Source organism: Narcine bancroftii, chromosome 13, assembly GCF_036971445.1.
Source record: "Narcine bancroftii isolate sNarBan1 chromosome 13, sNarBan1.hap1, whole genome shotgun sequence".
Classification (NCBI taxonomy): Eukaryota; Metazoa; Chordata; class Chondrichthyes; order Torpediniformes; family Narcinidae; genus Narcine; species Narcine bancroftii.
In genome coordinates, this window is record NC_091481.1 from 17,134,334 (window position 1) to 17,156,682 (window position 22,349).

The 22,349-nt window shown below is 42.4% G+C and overlaps 1 protein-coding gene across 6 annotated transcripts in view; it reads right to left on the bottom strand.

Annotated features, from left to right (window-relative positions):
• The window catches only part of sema3c (sema domain, immunoglobulin domain (Ig), short basic domain, secreted, (semaphorin) 3C), a 270,171-nt gene that overhangs the window by 151,787 nt on the left and 96,035 nt on the right, over window positions 1–22,349 (bottom strand). For all 6 annotated transcript variants that reach the window (XM_069908944.1, XM_069908945.1, XM_069908943.1 and 3 more), the window contains exon 2: window positions 17,811–17,900. The gene's annotated coding sequence lies outside the window, so the exon portion shown is untranslated. The remainder of the gene's footprint in view (window positions 1–17,810; window positions 17,901–22,349) is intronic.

Below are 22,349 nucleotides of genomic sequence, written 5' to 3' on the forward strand. Positions count from 1 at the left end.
CACGCATACAGACGAATGATACATATCCATCTACTTCAGCTATAAAAATAAATATCGTTTTTCTCAAATGAGAGTCTTGGATGGTTATTGTGAGCAGTTTCTGTTTGATGTGGAGTGGACGGTGTTGTTCCTGCTCCTCTTGAAGTCCACGATTATCTTCTCTGTCTTGTCCACATTGAGACTCTGGTTGTTACACTCCCACCATTTCAAAAGAATCTCCACCTCTTCTCTGTGGTGCGACCCATTATTGTTGCTGATGAGGCCAACTACTGTTGTGTCATCTGCAAACTTGTTAAAACTGTTGGAGCTGGATCTAGCGATGAAGTCCTAGGTCAGTAATGTGAACAAGAACGGGCTGAGCCCACAGCCCTATGTACACCAGTGTGATGGTGCTTGATATTCTGCTACCAGCCCGGATGTTCTGTGGACTTTATATGTATTGCTTATTTGTATGTGTGCTACGTCTTGATGTTTATCTGCATGTTTTGCAATAGGACCAAAGAAGATTGTTTCACTGGGTTGTACATGCGCAATCAGATGACAATAAGCTTGTCATGACTGTCCACAACCTCCTCACAAAGTTAAAAAATGATGACTAGTTTTCCAAGATAGTAATGGTTGACTAATGAAGAGCAGGTGTTCTTGCTCTGTCTGTGCATTTATGGCAATGGGTGGTGTGTTAAAATTATTATTTAGCACATGAAATAAGTCACCTGTACACGATTCACATCAGTTGTTTATTAATAAATTAGATACATGAAATGGTGCACCATTTCATCAGATGCAAGGATCGACAACGAAATAGACAACAGACTCGCCAAGGCAAATAGCGCCTTTGGAAGACTACACAAAAGAGTCTGGAAAAACGACCATCTAAAAAACCTCACAAAGATAAGCGTATACAGAGCCGTTGTCATACCCACACTCCTGTTCGGCTCCGAATCATGGGTCCTCTACCGGCATCACCTACGGCTCCTAGAACGCTTCCACCAGCGTTGTCTCTGCTCCATCCTCAACATTCATTGGAGCGCCTTCATCCCTAACATCGAAGTATTCGAGATGGCAGAGGCCGACAGCATCGAGTCCACGCTGCTGAAGATCCAGCTGCGCTGGGTGGGTCACGTCTCCAGAATGGAGGACCCTCGCCTTCCCAAGATCGTGTTATATGGCGAGCTCTCCACTGGCCACCGTGACAGAGGTGCACCAAAGAAGAGGTACAAGGACTGCCTAAAGAAATCTCTTGGTGCCTGCCACATTGACCACCGCCAGTGGGCTGATATCGCCTCAAACCGTACATCTTGGCGCCTCACAGTTCAGCTGGCAGCAACCTCCTTTGAAGAAGACCGCAGAGCCCACCTCACTGACAAAAGACAAAGGAGGACAAACCCAACACCCAACCCCAACCAACCAATTTTCCCCTGCAACCGCTGCAACCGTGTCTGCCTGTTCCGCATCGGACTTGTCAGCCACAAACGAGCCTGCAGCTGACGTGGACATTTACCCCCTCCATAAATCTTCGTCCGCGAAGCCAAGCCAAGGAAGAAGAAGATACATGAGTACAGTACTACAGATTCAAGCACACAATTCAGGACAAGTCCAAATTAAACTGGGCATCTTTGGGTGCATGTGAATTATCTCAAAGTACAGTCTGATACGAAGTGATGTTTTTCTTGTATTAAGTTTAGACCTACAGTACGGTAACAGGCCCTTTCGGTCCATGAGCCCATGCTGCCCAATTACACCCAACTGACCTCCAACGCGGTATGTTTTTGGAGGGGAGGAGGAAACTGGAGCTCCTGGAGGAAACCCACGAGGAGAATATACAAATTTCTTAGACAGTGCTGGATTTGAACCCCAGTCACAGGCACTTTAACAACTTTATGCTAACAGTGTTGCCTGCTCAAGGTATTCTGGCTAAAAGACTTTGTGCATCAACACCAGAAACAGGTGGACGAATCTCTGCCACAGTTGATTGGAGAATGTAATATGTGAGAGTTAAGAGGTTAGAAATATCAGATTAGCAGCCCAGAGATCTGGGTTTACAATCCAGAAACATAGCCTCCATTCCCACTCTAGCAACCATTCTGAAATCTAACAAGACCGATCATAGAATAAGACAAGAACATTTGCAGGTGCTATGATTGTAGTAAATATACAGTAAAAGCTCAAAATGCTGGAGAAACTCAGCAGGTCAAACAGTCTCCTTTATGTAGCCAAGGTAAAAATACATCACCGACGTTTCGGGTTTGAGCCCTTCATCAACGTATGAGAGAGTTTCGGCAGGCATCTGAACAAAGAAAGGTGGGGGTGGCAAAGGCAGGAGAGAGGGGAAGAGGGAGAGCTGGGTGAGGAAGGGAAGGGAGAACTGGAAAGGGGAGGGGAAAGAAAAGGCGAGCAAGTTCAGCATAAAGCAGAGAAGTCAATGTTAAGATCATCTGGCTGGAGGGTGCCCAGACAGAAAATAAGGTGTTGTTCCTCCAACCTGCGAGTGATCAAACTGGTTGACGTTTCGGGCTTGCGCTAGTAAATGTACAATTTGTTGGAGAAATTGAGCAGGTCCTACAGTTAAAGAGATATAACCAACGTTTCAGGACTGAGCCCTTTGTCAAGGTATGAGCAAAAATTGGACAGGTGCCTGAATAAAATGGTGAGGGGAGGAGGGGGCCAGAGGGAGGAGCACAGGCGAACAGCCAGGAGATCATAGGTGGACATGGATAGAAGGGCGGGGTGAAAAACGGAATTAACCAGGGGAAAGGGTAGTGACTGCAGAGACGAAAGAAAGGAGATAGAGGGACAAGGGAAGGGGAGCTGGGGGAAAGGAGACATAGGGATAGAGAATGAGAGAGATGTGGGGGTGGAGTGGGGCTAATGGAAATCGTCTGCTTGGATGGTGCCCAGTTTGAATAGCAATACGTATAAAGACCACAGACCATCTGGGCTGGTAGCTGAATATCAAGCACCATCACACTGGTGCACATAGGGCTGTGGGCTCAGCCCGTTCTTGTTCACATTACTGACCTAGGACTTCATCGCTAGATCCAGCTCCAACAGTTTTAATAAGTTTGCAGATGACACAACAGGAGTTGGCCTCATCAGCAACAATGATGGGTCGCACCACAGAGAAGAGGTGGAGATTCTTTTGAAATGGTGGGAGTGTAACAACCAGAGGCTCAACATGGACAAGACGGAGGAGATAATCGTGGACTTTAAGAGGAGCAGGAACAACACCGTCCACTACACATCAAAACCAAATATTAATACACAACCAAAGAAACTGCTCACAATAGCCATCCAAGACTCTCATTTGAGAAAAACGATATTTATTTTTATAGCTGAAGTAGATGGATATGTATCATTCGTCTGTATGCGTGTTGTGTCTGGTTCCGTGTCTGCATGTTTTTGCATTGAGAACGCTGTTTCGTCTGGTTGCACTTGTACAATCAGATGACAATAAACTTGATGGACTTGATATGCAGGACAATTATTCATATATACAGATAAATAAATACTTTTTGTTTCATAAACATGGGAATCTCGAATGATTAGTGTGAGCATTGCTTTGGCCGTTCAGCATTTTCACTGCTCATGGTATAAAGCTGTTCCTCAGCCTGCCGGTGCTGGCTTGGATACTCCTATATCTCTCTCCTGATATAAGCAGCTGAACGATGCAGTGTGCAGGGTGGAAGGGGTCCTCAATGATTTTGCCCGCCCTCTTCAGTCAGTGATCTGGTAGATCAATCACATCGATGGAGGAGAGGGAGATTCCAGTGATCTTCTCTGCCATGCTTATGGTCTTGTAGATTGACTTACAATCCATTTCTCTGTAGCAATCGCTCCACACTGTGATGCAGCCGGCCAGGGTGTTCTCGATAAAGCTCCTATAGAAGGTCGACATAATGGTGGCTGGTAGCCTTGCCCGCTTCAGTCTTCTCAGGAAGTGCAATCACTATTGCCCCTTCCCGACAAGCAAGGAGATGCTGTAAGTCCACGACAGCAATGTGTACTTAAAGTTTCTACAGCAGACTATTTGGTGGGTTGAAATCTATAATAGCAGCTGTTTATCTGCTCTGCACCATCTGAGAATCAGCTTTTGCTTGTCCCCTAAATTAAAAATGATTTGAATTGGAAACATTTCAGAAAATAATAGTGTTTTACACAGGGATGAAAGAGGAAACTGATAAGGTTAAATAAGAAAATCTGCAGATGCTGGAGTCAAGAGTCACACTCAATTGTGCTGGAGAAGCTCAGCAGGTCACGCAGCCTCTACAGGAAGTAAAGGGTAACCAACGTTTCAGGCCTGGACCTTTTGTCAGGTTAATGGGGCAGCCCCAAGACATTGGTTACCCTTTACTTCCTGTGGATGCTGTCGGGCCTTCTGAGTTTCTGCAGCACTCTTGTGTTTTTCAGGTAAACAGATGAAAGAGGCAGGGGCAGGGCTGGAGACAAATCCTTGATGTTTCATGCTCACAGTCTTGATAAATGGTCCCACAAAACTTCAATTGGCTTTCCCTCTTTCAGATGCCATATTCTGCTTGCAGTTTACTGTTCTATTTCAGTGTCCAGTTCAACATCTGCTCCTCTGATTGTTCAGTCATAGCTTTTAGGCAAAGGTTTAAAAGTGGTGCAGACTTTCAACCTGACCATCCCTTTTCCCCAACTGATGCTTCTTGACCTGCAGAGTTCTTTCAGCAGATAGTTGGCTGGTGAGAGACCTGCACTCAGAAACACACCCATTGTGCATCCTTACTGAAGGAAATGGGGCCACTCTCACACCCAATTATCATGATGGCAAAATGGCTGTGGTTGGATAGATTTGGAAATTCCAGCTGTTTTCCACATCAGCTCATAAATCATTTTCCAGCAATTAGGCAAAATATATAATTTCAATTGAAAACATATTTAGAAATTTTGGACAGAATTTATCATGAGTGAGTGGGAAAAAAAATCATTTTGCAATATTATATCAGAGATTCTCAGAGGAGCTGATTACCTTTTGGTGAATCTGTGGACTGTTTTTGATTCCTCGACTAATGGTGGTTGCTTAGCGCTCTCCCTGCTCCTGCTGGTATGCTACGCGGTAGCAGGGTAGCAGTGCAAGAAACTGTGGAGCCTTATTGAGGTTATAAGGGTGGGAAAGTGGAATAAGGTAAATTTGGAGATCTTTCTTTGGCTTGGCTTCGCGGACGAAGATTTATGGAGGGGGTAAAAAGTCCACGTCAGCTGCAGGCTCGTTTGTGGCTGACAAGTCCGATGCGGGACAGGCAGACACGATTGCAGCGGTTGCAAGGGAAAATTGGTGGGTTGGGGTTGGGTGTTGGGTTTTTCCTCCTTTGCCTTTTGTCAGTGAGGTGGGCTCTGCGGTCTTCTTCAAAGGAGGTTGCTGCCCGCCAAACTGTGAGGCGCCAAGATGCACGGTTTGAGGCGTGATCAGCCCACTGGCGGTGGTCAATGTGGCAGGCACCAAGAGATTTCTTTAGGCAGTCCTTGTACCTTTTCTTTGGTGCACCTCTGTCACAGTGGCCAGTGGAGAGCTCGCCATATAACACAATCTTGGGATGGCGATGGTCCTCCATTCTGGAGACGTGACCCATCCAGCGCAGCTGGATCTTCAGCAGCGTGGACTCGATGCTGTCGACCTCTGCCATCTCGAGTACTTCGACGTTAGGGGTGTAAGCGCTCCAATGGATGTTGAGGATGGAGCGGAGACAACGCTGGTGGAAGCGTTCTAGGAGCCGTAGGTGGTGCCGGTAGAGGACCCATGATTCGGAGCCGAACAGGAGTGTGGGTATGACAACGGCTCTGTATACGCTTATCTTTGTGAGGTTTTTCAGTTGGTTGTCTTTCCAGACTCTTTTGTGTAGTCTTCCAAAGGCGCTATTTGCCTTGGCGAGTCTGTTGTCTATCTCATTGTTGATCCTTGCATCTGATGAAATGGTGCAGCCGAGATAGGTAAACTGGTTGACCGTTTTGAGTTTTGTGTGCCCGATGGAGATAACATGAAACTAACCCCCATGCCCAACTACAGGAAGAAAGGCAGTAGTAATTGGGGATGAAATCTTGTACTGAAAGCATGCAAGGGTTTCACCCCCAGGTACTACCCACACTGACCTCCATACATTAAATGTGCAGAATGAGTGTAAACCACATCTGAGGTCAAAGAGATACAAAGCATGGGGAAAGAATGCATCAGAGTTAAAGGCTGATAACATAGATACTGGGAGATCGAGGTGTCAGGGATGGAAAATTTGAAACAGCAGGTCAATGAGTCTTGCCTTGTAAGCCAGCTGTTCCTACACACGTCAGTGCCTCCACTTTCTCAGGAGTTTGTGAAGGTTTGGTATGAGTTTGGAAACCCTGGCAAATTTCTACAGATGTGCAATAGAAATGTGCTGACCGGCTGCATCATGGTCTGGCATGGAGAGACCACTATGCCTGAGCAGAAAGTCCGGCAAAGGTGGTGGACACTGCCCAGTGAAAACCCTCCACACCATTGAGGACATCTACAGGGAATGCTGCTGTTGGAGAGCAGCAGCAATCGTCAAGGATTCACACCATCCAAGCTTTGTTCTCACTGCTGCCATCAGGAAAGAGGTGGAGGTGCCATTAGACTCACACCACCAGGTAGAGCTCCTACCCCTCCACCATCAGTCCCCTCAACAACAAACTCAATCAGAGACTCTTACTTTTGTACTTCATTGATTTTTTTTTTCCCCTCTCTATATTGCAGTTTATTTACATTTCTTTATTTGTATAGAAGTATACACATCTTCTTGAATAGTTTATTTGCACTACTAATAATTGGTAATTCTGCCTCACCCACAGGAAAATCCCAAGGTTGTTTCTGATGTGACGTATGTACTCTGAACTTTGAACATGGGTACTTTGCTTAGCATTTCCCCAGAAGTTCACCGTTAGAGGAGAAAGTGGACACAACAGGACAAATAGCTAAAAGAGAGAGGAAGGGAAAGTGGCCTTTAGCAGAAAGCATACCCCATTGAACATGTTCAAGGAACAAATCTTCTTTATCAGTCTTAGCTGTGAACAAAACATCAGCAAATGTCACTTCAGTAAGGAGATGCTCTGGAAACCAGCCACAAGAGTTTGGAACAGTCAGGGATCATCTTGTCAGAAACTTCCATGATCACAAAGTCCATCAATATTTACTTGCCTGCTCCAGCATAAATCTACAATAGACAGCATTTTACAACAGACCACACATCAGGGACTCTATTCCAGTGAATCGAGTTCTTTTCCTTCTCCCTTGGCGAGGACAGATTGAGCACATGGATTTTTGCAGGATTGTGAGACTATCACTTACAGGGATGCTGTTTTGCAAGGAGCAGCTTGAGCTGTGAGATGCATTGCAGGTGGAATGGCCTAAATATCTGGCAGGTTTGTGTCCAAAACAAGCACAAAGTGATTGTATTTCTCTGGTATGCTGGTAACAAAGATGCGTTAATTCAGTGCCAAGGCTTGACATCATCTAAATTTGAGGAACATAATTAATTAACGAGACGACCAGGACAACCATCTTATCGTTAAGTTAGATATGGTTTCTCTTTCTAACAGCCATGATAGGAGATGATGCATTTCTATATTGATCCTGAAACTTTTAAACTGCTTATTTACTTTACTTTTATGGCTCAATCGTCGGATGTGTTGGCCCTGAGAAGAGCAATCCTATCAGTCCCATTCCACTTCCTCTTATTTCTGCACCACCTTGCCCCTCCCTCACTCACCCATTTATCTCTCCTTGATTAGAAGTAATTTACAAGAGCCATGTAAACCCATCAATCTGTCCTTGCAATGTTGGAGGAAACTAGAGTCCCCATTCGTTTCCCACCTGAGTTGTTAGAGCAGTGAAGCAACAGCACCGTGCTGTATTACCGTGCTGAGAATTATACATATAAATGACAGTAAAATCCCCATTATCTGGAATTCAAGCAACTGGCAACCAAAAAAAATCTCAGAAAATAAATAGGTAATGAACGTGAAAGTTTAAAATTGTAACCCCCCCCCCCCCCCACCCGCCAGCAGAAATCCACACAACCTCAAGGAATTGGCAAATTCACTTATCCACCATCAACCAATCCCCATAGGTGCCAGATAGCAGTGGTTTTACTTTACTAATTGCTTAAGTTCCTACTTTAAAGAAAGATTAAAAAAAAACACACTTATTACAGAAGAAAGCAACAAGGTAAATTTTGCGTAAATTAAGCTGACAGTCTTACTACTGTCACTGTGCTAAGGATATTAAAGTAACTTGGAACATCTCAGTGTTCAATGGGAATGCAAGATTTACACTTCACCGAATGTTGGCCTCCACGGAGTTCAGTGATTAAAATCAGGTGAAATGTTTAACCAAATCTACGGCTGATTGCAATAGTATTTATTTACTTTTAATTTTTAATTATTTAGACATGCAGCACAGTGACTGTGGAGTTAAAATTGACTGTTTTGTATCCTCCAGCTATGCGGGAATGTCTGGGCCCAAAAAAATCCTCACCATAGTACTCAAATTTACATGGATGGATATAATTTTAAAAAAAAATTGATGCACAAATTGACTAATACTTTGATCAACAAATTAAATTAACATGTTCTCCATTTTAAATGCAAAAAAAAAACAATATTTCAATCTTTACAGACTCACATGTCACTAAAACAAGGCAGATTAACAGGAAGTATTTATTGCCAAGATCACATTGCACAATTTAGCAGAAATGTTCCAAATTTTGCTTTTCATATGCATTAAATTCATTTTATAACAAAGGTTCTGAGAGCAAATTAAACACAGGAATGTAGCCTTTGTAATACACTTTCAGAAAAAACTTTTAAATTACAGAATTGCAACAATACTAATATGCAGCTGTCTGGAAATTTAAAAAAAGGTGCCTGAACATATTCCTGCCCCAGATCACAATCAGTAGACAACAGTGTTTTTCCCCGACAGAATTGCAGATAATATTCCTGTCACATTCTGCTAACATCTTTAATGTTTCAGTGAAATGTACTCAAAGAGTACGTGTGTCTGACCAAAGATGATGTTAAACAGATGAAGAGATGGGATTTTAAAATGATGTTGAAAGACATTGTGTGTGTTTATACTAAGGAAACCCCGCATCACTGCGATTTTTTGTCCCTCGCATCACCACGCATTTTAGGACTACCTGAACTGTTTCTACTGAGCGATGAATACGCGGTGATGCAGGGCGATGCGAGGTGACCAGGAAGTCCGATGAGCAATTGAAAACCGCAGGTGAAAAATTGCGACTTCCGGTGAGTCACCCGTGGTGTTTCCACTGCGAGGTCATCCCTCGCATCACCCTGCATCAACCACCTCAAAAGTAGGACGCCGGAGCACCTCGAATCGCCGCACATCGGCCACAACCGGATGTGTTTACAGTGCGGCCAGATTCGAGGTGTCACCGCGCATCACCGCACTTCACCTCGCATTACCTCGCATCACTGCGCTTTTCGCGGCTCAGTAGAAACACCCCCAATGACTTGTGAAGAAACCATGAGCTATATCTATTCCAGATAATGCCAGACTATCCATAATTTCCTCAAAGCTGCAGTCGTGTGGTCAATCCAACCTCTGAGGCTAAGGGACATGAGGGGATAACTTACTATCATTATAAATTATTTTATTCTGTGACAAGGTAAAATTTGGAGATGAAAATATGGTTTGAGATGGAGCCATCTATTAGCTGATAACAAAATGGAGCAAATAACAGATCTGTCATAGCTTCACGAAGCAGGGAGGTAAAATAAGAGAGGAGGAGGTGACGAGGCAATACCAGGGACATCATGCTTTGTGACATTCGACAGCGTCAGATACGTTGACCACTTTAAATACTGGCAATCCAGAGTGCCTAATTAAACAGACCAATGTTGCCTGCTGATTTAATAGATACTTTTCTTATCATTAGGTTGTGCATTTTTGCCAAATTGCAGAGCCATTTTTGTGGAAACCTGAGACACGGTGCTATTCACCTCTGCAGTGCAGTTATTTACTAAAACAACCAGCTTTTGATCCTGAGGCTAGGCTATTTTTGCATGAGGCAATCAACCCAATCCAACTCTATTCAGTGACAGTGAAATTTCTTGACTGATTTTAGGATCTGTTTAAGAGATCAAAGTTACTAGGAGCAAAATAAATAGGAGGAAGTAATTTAGACCCTCTAGCATGCTCCACATTTCAATAAGGTTGTGACTAATCCAAATATCTTTACATCTACTTTCCTCTTCTCTTATTTACTAATAAAAAAACCTAATCATTTCAGGTTTTAATGAATTTAATATTGATCTTCCACACTTTACCAGGACAAAGAATACCAAAGGCCCAGAACCTTTTAAGACAAGAAATTCTTCCTCATTTGACTTGTAAATGGACAGAGCAGGTAGAGAAAGATTGTTACCCATGGTGAGATTGTCTCAGACAAGAGGGCACATATGTGGAGGAATTTCTTCAACCATGGGTGGTGACACTGTGGAATTGGTAGCCACAGCAGGTAGCGGAGGTCAGGTGATTGGGTGTATTTAAGAGAGAGATTGGTAGGTTTTTAATTAGCCAGGGCATCAAAAGTTATAGGGAGGCCGCACAAAGGGTCTGAGTGGGAGAATGGATCAGCTCATGATTAAATGGTGGGGCAGACTCGACAGGAGCAGGTAGCATATTCAGCCTATGCCTTATGGTAACCCTTACTTTGAGACTAAATCCTAGGTCTTAGCCTCACCCATAATGGGAAATAGCCTCTTAGCATGTTGATCACCCTAGAATTTTCTATTTTTCAACAACATCTCCTCTCAATTCCAATGAGTATAGACTTAACCTTTCAATCTTTCCTCTATAAACACTCTCTGCCCCAGTGGTCATCCTTAAAACCTTTCCTGAATTCTCTGAGATAAATGGACCCAAACTGTTCATTGTACTCTGGATGGGGCCTCACTAGCCCCTTCTAGTTATATAGGAAAGGGGAAATTGATGTAATTCATATACCTGAGCAATCTAATTATTGTTGACTTATTTACTTAATTAACAGTGGGCAGTATTCGTTGAAAAAAAAATTGCCTTCAAAATTTAGCTGATACATGGGGTGAAAGCTTATTTGCAATATAAAGCTGTTCACAAAAATGTTATTGCAATGAAAATGACTGAATAGGGAAACAAATGGATGTTGGTGAACATCCCAGACAATTTATTCTGCTCTTCTATTTTCTTCATATGGCTTCTTATCTTAGCTTCATTACTTGCAGGACTTTCAATATAACTGCTCATCAGACAAATTCATATCTAAATAAAAATGATGTAGTGCCTGTAGTGCACGTTTAAAGAACCAAAGACTTGTTGATCCAAACCAAGGCTTTTATTAACTAAAAGACTGGAGCGTATCACAAGTAGTCGATCAGTCCAGGATGACCTGGTCTGGCTAGGAGCAATCCTTTAAGACCTGCCAGTAGGTGTGGCTACACTCTCAGCCAATCACAGTCATCCAACACTACCATCTGTACATATGTACATATACACACTGGTGATAGAATCTGTACAATCACAGTGCCCTGAAATGGGAATAAAAGGTCTGTCTCCTCCTTTCTTGCAGTAAATATTTGACAAATTGAAAAATGTGAAGGTAATATTTTTGTTTTTCTTTAAATTCTGATGTTACTTTCTGTACTTAATGTTAAATTGATTTCCCTTCTTTTCACTCCGATTCCTTTTTGTCTTCCTCTGATCCTTCGAGTGCAATTGATGACCTTCTTGGGAAGGTGACCAAGACAGCGGACCACTGAGGTGCGCAGTGACTGAAGGACCCACACAGGCTGCGGGCGGTCGGTGACTTGCAGTGAAGGGACTCAAATAAGCTGCGGGCTGCTGGAGACTGGCTCATGGGAACCTTGTATCAGAACTGTGATTCAAGAAGGTGCTGAGGTCAAGAGGGGGTACCAAAAGGCACTCGGGTGCTGAAGGCTTCCTGATTGTTTGGATCTGGAGCTCAGGTTACCAATGGTTTGAAAGGGAGTCTGTGCGGCTGCAGAGGCTGGGGGAGCGCTGGAGGTGAATCCATGGACACTCAATGTCTCTGAGAGGATTCTCTTTTGCTTCTCTTCCTCTTGTGGATAAGGGCGCCGGGCAATGCTCATGGGAAGCCAAAGGTGAAGAATATCATGAATATTACACTTCAATGTATAATTATTTGACAGTAATAGGAACCCTTGAACTTTAGAGGAGGATATTTCTCATCTTTTACACAGGTCCCCTTCTCCAGCTTTGCACTGTTACCCAATGAGTCATGAGGGGAAAACAATTGTGCATTCAAGGTTGCTGGAAAATCTCTCAACAGTATGCAGAGTAATTTCTCCACAGACCCTGCCCCCCAAAAAGCCTTGTTCTTGTTACACATCAGCTCTTAAGAGTAATTCAGCATGTTGTTACGAGAGTCAAAATGGATCTTCCGTTTAAACCAAGAACCAAGTCCTAAATATTAGGTTTTTAAGGACATATTTTTGGTATGGCTTTGAGACAAGATACCATTTATCACCAATTTAAAATACAAACATTCAAGCACAAACAAATGGTTGGAATTAAACTCATGATAATTAAGAGTGCATTTGTGGATAGAGAGAAATGGTTAATTTGACACAAGAATCTAACAGGAATCTATTATGACCATTCTGATTCCAGTTTAACTGAGTTGAATGGACACTACTTAAGAAAGGGCACAGATTTAAACATAGGATGATGATTCAAAAGCAGATTTCTCCAATTAAAAATGTGACCTTCCAGAGGTAATAATAGTTAGGCTGCAACTGTGGCAAAAGGAAGAATGGATCACAAACCTGTCAGAACAGGAAAATTGAGAAAAACACATTTAAAGTTCGAGAGTGGCGAAGGGGCTGAACAAGACGTGGAGTTGAAGGAAACAGAAGGAACATACGTCATTGGGCAACTGCAGCTATTTCCTTCGACCTTCCAGCAGAATGTTTTTCTCTGCAGACACTGTTTAAAAGAATGTGTATTTAACCATTAGTTTGGCCAATGCAAAGGTGGGCTATTGTGTTGAAAAAGTCACATGCAAGAAGGAAGTGGAGAACAGATGGCAGTGGGACAAAAGGTGTAAGCAAGTAGACAATTTGATTTCTAGTGACAGGAGGAGGGCTGTGCAGAGTGAAAGAGCCAACCCGAAGACGTTTTCTTATACCCTAATGAAAGCTATCAAAGTTACTTCCAGCATTAATAATTTATTTGTTATAGTGACTATTTCAACGAATAGGGGTAGTAGGGTCCACATGTACAGGTTTGAGTCATAGAGACGGCTGAAATCCATGTTTACTATTGGTATGGAGACGTGACCTGGGAGCTTTGCCAGGAATAAGGTCTCAAAGAGAAAGCAATTAGAATGACCGTCTACAAGCACGAGCATTTCATTCATTAAATTTGATGGATTCCTGTCGCCTAACTCCTCCATATTTAAAAGCTGCATGCCCTGTTTGTGTCTGGTTAATTCCAGGGTGTCCAGGAGGAATTGCCAGAACCTGGTGTATTGATTGTTTGCTGGGAGTGGGGGGGGGTCCAATAAATTCATTTTCTTTAGCTGCGGTAGCAGTGTCCAGTGCCCCAATGACGTGCCAAAACTTAGTGTCTTCAGCTGTTATTCTATGAAAGTGGAACTGGGTCTCAGCCTGGTTCAGCCACACTTGAGGCTGGTGGGCCCCGAAAGGGCGTTACCTGCAGCAGTGGCAGTAGCTCCTGCTGTAGTTGTTGCATCCACATTGACTGTAGATTCAAGCTTCGGTTGAATCTTGCAGTCAGGGTCACCAATTGTAGCGACTACTCCAGTAGAGCTACTAAATGAATACACCCAGTCACAATGCTAGTCAGCAAAGACCTTTATTGAATCTGCCTCTACTTTTAAACCCCCCCCCCCCACCCCAAATTGGAACTGGAACTTATGTCACCTTGTGCCTACCACTCACCTGCGGGGCTCGTGTCTTAAAATAAAGATGATGGGAGGAGCCCCATGCCATCTTGAAGGTGAGCGCCCTAGTGTCCAGTGTGCCACGACCCAGCCCGCAGCGCCGTGTGCAGCCCCCTGGCCAGGTGAGTGAGCAGCCACCACACCTGCGATGCTGCACGGCCGCTCAGCAAGCTACATGTGCAATGGTTCAGCCTATTGCGCCACTCGGCCCGCTACACTGTCCACATACTAAGCCAATATTTTTTTTAAAATATACAAACTTAAAAATAGTCTCACTTGCAATTTGCAGAGTGCAGCCATGTTTAAATAAGATATGCAATTGCAGTGCATCTTCTCAGAGAGATTTTTTGAATCAATTCCAGGAACATATCATCAAGACTTGAAAAGTTTACTGCAGCTGAACTGAGGTTGGGCATTTTCTCCACTCCAGTAAACCTTTAACCAATAAATGCACATGTAATATTTTCTCACATGTGTGGTAAACAAGAATTTGTTGTGTATCAGTGCCATCAATCACACCAAATTACAGACTTTAATCAGGAGACAAGTAAACATGTCTACTCAATTCCGAAATGAAGCTTCCGCCTCTACCACTTAAGGCAATTAACTTGTAACTTGGCCCTTCAGCAACATGTGCATGTTTTAATGTAGCAGAATTCAGAATTGGCTTGCTTGTAGAAAGCAGAGATTAATAGTGGACAGAAGATATCCTTCCTGGAGTTTCATAGGGATTTGTTTTGGTACCCCTGCTCTTTGTGATTTTTATAAATGACCTAGATGAAGAGATGGAAGAATGGGTCAATAAGTCTGCAGATGATACAATGGTTGGAGGAGTTGTGGATAAATGTTGAAGGGTTCTTGTAGGTTCCAACAGATACAGACAGGATGCAGAGTTGGGGAGAGAAGTGGCAGATGGAGTTCAATCTGGATAAGTGTGAGGTGGTGCATTTTGGAAGGTCAAAGTTGAAGGCTGTGTACCGGATCAATGGACAGGTATTTATCAGTGTGGAAGAACAGGGGTCCAAATCCATACATCTCTCAAGGTTGCCACACAGATTGCTAGGACAGTTAAAAAAACCTATGAAATGCCAGGTTTCATTAATCGCAGGATTGAGTTCAAGAACCTAGAGGTCACATTGCAACTCTACGATCTCTGGTGAAACCATACTTAGAATATTGTGTCTCTGGTCACATCACTATTGGAAGGATGAGAGTACAGCGAAGATTTACCAGGATCTTGCCTAGATTGGAAAATAAGTCATATGTGGTAAGATTTGCAGAACTAGGGCTTTTATCTTTGGAGTGTAGAAGAATGTGACTTGATTTAATAGATAAAATTCAGAGAGGTAGATAGCTAGCATCTTTTTCCCAGTATGGGAGTAGTAAACACTGGAGAACATCTGTACAAAATGAAGGAAAGGTGGTTTAGGGAAAAGATCAGAGGTAAATGTTTTACATAAAGTGTTGTGGGTGCCTGGAATGCCTTGCCAAGGGTGGTGATGGTGGAGGGTGAAACATTAAAGGTGTTTAATAGACTCTTGGATAAGCATATGGATGAAAGCAAAATAAAGGGTTCAGAGATAGGAAGGGTCGAGTTTTTTAAAATTTCGATAGGAATATATAGGTCGCACAGCTTCAAGGACCAAAGGACCTGTACTGTGCTGTAGTGTTCTATGCAGAGAGCCTATAACTTCTGAGCCAGCATCACACATCCAAACAAATACAATTCCAACAAGATCTTATCTCTTTTTTCATATAAATGAGGAAAAGGTGGTGGATTCTTGCAAGTACGGTAGACAGCGGGTTGGTAGATAAAAATTAGAGTTTACCCAGCATCGTGGAAAATTACCTAGATAGGTTTGATTTGCAGCACACAGGACACATCCTGATAAAGTCTGAGCAAACTGGAATATGTGACTCATAAGTAAAGGTAAAAAGATAAAGGTTCCATTATTGTCATGTAATACCTAAATTTACACTGTAACACACATGAAACGTTTTAACTTTTGTCTCCCTCAAGGCAGACAAAGAGTCTAGCTTTGTCCAGCTCCCCTCACAAACATTCATATTGTATTTCCATAGGATCACTCAGCTCCAGACCTCCTCCCAGCCTTGATCCAAACGTAGACTCCAGGTGAAGTGAAAGTGACCATCACTGAAGGCTGGTCATGAAAATTATTTGGGAACTCTGCCAAATCCAGACTTGCCTGAACTAATATTTTTTTTTAAATTGAAACAACCCACTCATCTCAAAAAGTAATTGATGTTAATTAAGCACTGGTTATTGAATCTGAACTAAAACAAAATATAGCTTCAGTTCAGAAGCCTTTCTGTTATCTATAGGACAGCTAATTTTCAATGTGATTAACACCAAAGTAAGTTTAACCAGTAGATTCTCTGTAATTGTGATGTTATTTCTAACAGGTAGGTAGGAAAAAAATGAATGGACTGTATGGACAATTCATACAAACTACAGCATTTAATCTAATGGGCCAGAACTGAGACCAGCTCTTTCACTGGTCAGATATCTCAACTTCCATTTCTTACACTGGCCTGCACGATTTTATTTTCTCCTGGCACGGTTAGTGTAGCAGTTAGCGTGACGCTTCTAGAGTGCCAGCGACCTAGGTTCAACCCGTTGCTGCATGGAATTTGTTTGCACGTCTGCATGGATTTTCCCTGGGTGCTCTGGTGTCCTCCCACCCTTCAAAATGTACGGGGTTGAACATGAATTATGTGTAATTGGGTGGTATGAGCTTATGGGTCGGAAGAGCCTGTTACCATGCTGTATATCTAAATTTAAAATATGCTATGGACAGAGCTGTAAGTTTATTGGATGTATCAGGATAGCACGGGCTCAAATGGCCCGAATTGGCTTCTACCATGCTGTAAATAAAATTTAAATTTAAAAATTTTAATTTCAGGTCTCTAGATCTTTTAATTTGTAGAGCCTATTGGAAAATTCTGATAATTTGACAGCAAATTGCCATGATTTAGGAGGCGCAAGACACTGTAGATGTTGGAATCTGGTGCAAAAATCCACTGGAGGAACTGTGGAGGCAAAGAGATGGTCAACATTTTCGGTGGAGACATTGATGCAGATGAAGAGCAGCCTGAGGTGCTGAGTACCCCCAGCAGCTTGTTTCTTGCTGAGACTTACCCACCTTAAATTTTTTTAAATTTTGAGATAGAGCATGGCAACAGGCCCAACCAGCCCACGTACCTGTGGCGCCCAACCTACAACCGCCTAATGTTTTGAAGGGTGGGAGGAAACGGGAGCACCTGGAGGAAGCTCAGGCAGACCCGAGGAGAATATCCAAACTCCTTAGCGACAGCGCTGGATTCGAATCTGAGTCGCAGGCACGGTAACAGTTTTGTGCTAACCGTGCTACCTCCATGCCAGCAGGTTAAGAACTCCAGAGTACAGCTGCCTAAAGGTGGAGCCCTGATCCTGCGGATGCACTCCCACTGGTGACTCTTTGACTGAATTCTGCATGAGATCCAATAGTGTCACACAGACCTGCGGAATTTCACCAGCGCTTCCTCCATGGGAAGGAAAGGTTAATAACAGGTTGAATCACACCTTAAATTGTTTGAGTTTGCAACAATGGTTTTAATTATTTGTGTTATGTATACTTAGCTAATTTTTCTATGTTGATAAAAAATGTTTTTTTTTTATTACAGCTTTTGAGTGTTTCTGAAATGCTTGGGACATTTAGCACTATCACATGACAGTTTTGCTCCCTGTCGAAGGTTTATGCAAAAGGTTGGCGGCTGGACTTGTTCCGGCACAAGAGAGTGCCAGTGGTTACATGTGAATAATTCTCATACCTTTCAATGATCTAGCGATGGTGGTATAGTGGTGAGCATAGCTGCCTTCCTTTCAATGATCTGGCCTTAACTTTGTGTAAATTCAGCTTTCTGTAAACAGATGGGAAAAGTACATAAATAAAATGCATTTCAACTTCAAGTGCAGATGGTGAACAGTACTCAGCAAAATCCAAGCCAATATTTAATGTTTCACTAATTGTCTATGTAGCCGCTGTGGCCTTCTCTACATTGAGCAGACTGGGTGCATTCTGGGAAATTGCTTCGCTGACCATCTTCGCTCTGTCCGCATCAATGACAGGGGTCTCCCAGTAGCCAAACCTTTCGATTCTGCGCCCCTCTCCCATGCCAATATGTCTGCCAAACCATGGCCACTTTAAATTGGAGAAGTGACACCTAATATTTACATTAATATCAACCTCTCTTGTTTCTGCTAGACCACTCTCCATTCTCCCCCTCGCTCCAGCTCTCCACCCCTTTCCCTTTCCATTCACAGAGCCCTTGTTTGCTGGTTTACCTTGCATCCCTTATCTACCTATCATCTCCTGCATTTGGAGCTACACTCCTACTCTTGCCCTCCCCCCCTACCATTTTGTTTGGGCACCTGCGGACATTTTGTCCATACCTTGATGAAGGGCTGAAATGCTGGTTATGTACCTTTCACCAGCATTGTGCTTTTACTTATCAATTTGGCAACTTCAGTCTCCTTAACAAAACAGCATGGAACAGACCCTTCAGTCCAACTTGTCCACGCTGTCCAAGATGACATTCAAGGCTAGTACTATTTGATCCATAACCTTCTAAGTCCTTCCAATCCATGTACATCTCTTTTGATATCATAATTGTACCTGCTTTTATACCTCCCTCTGGCAGTTTGTTCGATGAACCCATTGCAGGATACATGGAAATGGAGTCTATGTCTACTTTATTTTTTATATTTCCATTAACTTTTGTTTCCTTTGCGGAAATCATCTTCAGGAAATTCACTCAGATGTAATGACACCTTTTGTAAGTCTCGTCAACACTAATTTACCCTTGTTCATAAGTAAGTGATGAGCCCTTTGTCACTTTATCAATTGATACCTCTGCAAATCTTCTTTTATGCTCTTTCTTAACTTTCCCAATTTCTGTTATAAATAAAACACTTTATGTAAATTAAATTTAAAATAGATGTACAGCACAGTTACAGGCCCTTCCGGCCCACAAGCCCATGCTACCAATGACACACAATTGACCTACAACCCCGTATGTTTTGAAGGGTAGGAGGAAACCGAGACACCTAGGGAAAACTCGAGCAGATCACAGGGAGAATGTGCAAACTCCTTACAGACAGTGCCGGATTTGAACCCGGATTACTGCCGCTGTAACAGTGTTGTGCTAACCACTGCACCAACTGTGCTGAATATATTTCCTTTCTCATATATGCCATAAATTTGCCAAATGCTTCATCTCACCTTAACATTACCTTTTTGGACTGTTCATCTGTCGCCACACCATTTTTAAATTATCCCTATCTCTGGTATGTTGTTCATCACTTGTTTTTCTCTAATTAACTCACTTTGATTAGTTTCATTGAACTGAGTTCCTTTAGCTTACACTCTGCCTCTTTCAAAATGTGGATCTTATACTTAACCCTGCAATACACAATCAACAGAGGGCCATTACATCTGAGGCTAGAAATGTTGATTTCTAGATGCATCTATAGATGCTGCGTGACCCGCTGACTTTGTCCAGCACCAACACCCCAGTGTCCGCAAGCTTCCTTGTTTAAGCCTAAATGAACGATAACTCCAAACCTTCTCACCTTCCACTTAATCATTGAGATTCAGTTATGCACCCTTCACTTGGTTGAGATGAGCTTAAGGCAAAATGATTCATGAAAGTGTACATTTGGAACGGACACTTTTATGTTAGTCCATTGCTTTTTATTTCAAAAATTAAATTGTTTGTCGGATTGAGGGGGTTCTCAGGCCTTTCGACACTGAATCTGGCATGTCTAGCTGATATTACATGGCTTTGCTACATCTGAGGGAGGTTTCTAGATTAATCCAAAGCCAAAGGGTTTGAAAATGATGTGAGAGTTACATATTCACAGAAAGGAAAGCCAAAACCAAGATGTTACTGGACTGCAGTTGATGTTCTGTTATGAAAGATGTCAGACATCTAATGAATATTGCTGTCTAGAATGGTAAATTATGTAATGTTTAACATTACCCATGGGCCTTTGAAAACTCATTGAAATGAGAATGAAATACTGTATTTCCTTCCTTCACCGTTTCATTTTCTGCTTTTCTCATCGAAGACCAACATTATTTGATAAATACTGTATCAGAATACTTTTTCAAACTTTAATTTTTGAAACAAATGGAACAAAACATGAATATGAGGCTGAGTTTGAACACTGATCGTCTCCACATCATGGAAAAATACATTGTACATTAACCAACCAACTTTTAATACCAATGTGTAAATTGTATGATACAATGATATATTAATGCTGAATCTCAGATTTACATTTAATGTTTGTGGAGGTTAGATTGTATTGCAGTGAGAAAGGCTGGAATTCATCTCCTTTCACTTGAACCTTAGAAGATATCAGATACTCACAAAGAGCTATATCAACAACCTATGGATGGCCAGATTTCTGCTAATGCAGTGGAAGGCGGCTAGAGTCAAATCAAGTTTATTGTCATCTGATTGCATAAGTACAATTCGATGAAACAGCGTTCTCCGGTCCTCAGTGCAAAACATGCAGACACACAACCAGACATAACACACATACAGACAAACAATACATATGCAAGACAAGTATTTGTATATGCAAATAAATAAATAATCATTGTTTCATAAATATGAGAATCTCAGATGGTTAGTTCAGCATTCTCACTGCCCATGGGAAGAAGCTGTTCCTCAGCCTGGTGGTGCTGGCTCTGATACGCCTGTATCTATTTCCGGATGTGAGCAGTTGAAAGATGCTGTGTGCAGGGTGGAAGGGGTTCTCAATGATTCTGTGCACCCTCTTCAGACAACGATCTTGATAGATCATGACAATGGGTAAGGGATGGGAAAGGAGGTTCCAGTTATCTCCCTGCCACTCTTATGGTCCTGTGGATTGACCTCTGATCTATTTCTCCGTAACAATCGTACTACACTGTGATGCATCTGGCCAGGACACTCTCAATAGAGCTCCTATAGAATGTTGACATAATGGTGACCGGTAACCTTGCCTGGTTCAGTCTTCTCAGCAAGTGTAGTCCCTGTTGTGCCTTCTTGATAAGTGACGAGATGTAATGTGCCTATATCTAATTAAGTGAACTTTAAGGAATTTGGTGCTTGCCTTTTCTCCACTACAGAGTTATTGATGTGTAATAGAGGGTGGTCCTCCTAAAGTCCACGATCTTCTCTTTCATCTTGTCCACATTGAGACTCAGGTAGTTACTCTTGCACCACAGCTCGTCTTTGTTGTTGATGAGGTCAACTACTGTTGTGTCATCTACAAACGATGACTCCTTTGGAGTTGGATCTGGCAATATAGTAGTGTGAAAAGGAGTGGGCTGAGCACACAGACCTAAGGAGTGTCAGTGCTCAGTGTGATGGCGCTTGACATTCTGTTACTGACTTGGAGAGACTGTGGTGTTTCCGTTAGGAAGTCCAGAATCCAGTTACAGAGAGGGGGTGTTGAGTCTCCACCAACCTCTGGTGAACTGATTGTATTAAACACGGAGAAGTCAGATTTAGAATTGTCATTTGTTGAGAAGCTGTGTAGAAGCAAAGAGTGATACAGAGTGGGTTGGTATATAGGAGGATGCTCCAGGGATCAATGGTGTCCAACCAATATAAAAAGAAACGATCGATACTCACTTGAAGTTGTATGTTGTGGATTTTCTTTTATGCTTGGAAAGTAATTGTACTGAGAATGAAATAACACTCAGCCTTCCACGGTCACACTTTGTACTGATTAAACATTTGTCAGTACTAATTTGCACTTTTTGGCAATTGAGTCAGGGATATTTTACAGAAGTTTTCTGTTTTGCAGGGCTTAGGAAAAATAATTAAAGCCCTGCAAAATATATTTCATTTTTTAAAAACCCTATGATTTCATGTACGGTTTGATATTTGCAATTTGGTTGACCAATTTGATCTTAGACTCGTTTTGTCCACCGAATAGTCTGAAATTTTGTGATTGAACAACGAGAAAAAGGAGAAAAACTGAACTTCAACAGCAAAGTTGGACTGAAAGTAACTCTCCATCTTCAATGTGATGTGATCATTTCAGCACCTCTCGAGAGTTATGGACAGAATACTCATTTATCCTCAAGAAATGTTCCTCATTTGGAAACCAGTTGCTCTAATTGTTTTTCGATTTGCAAATGCAATGATGAATATAGAGAAAAATGAACTGTGCTCGAATTCACTTGGCGTAGTAACTCCACATCACACACACACGGAGGAAGCAAACAGCAATGTTATGAGCAGCAGTTTACTGGGAACCATCATTAAAAAGCACAATGAGCTCAGCAGCCTGTTGGTGAGACCTGTGCC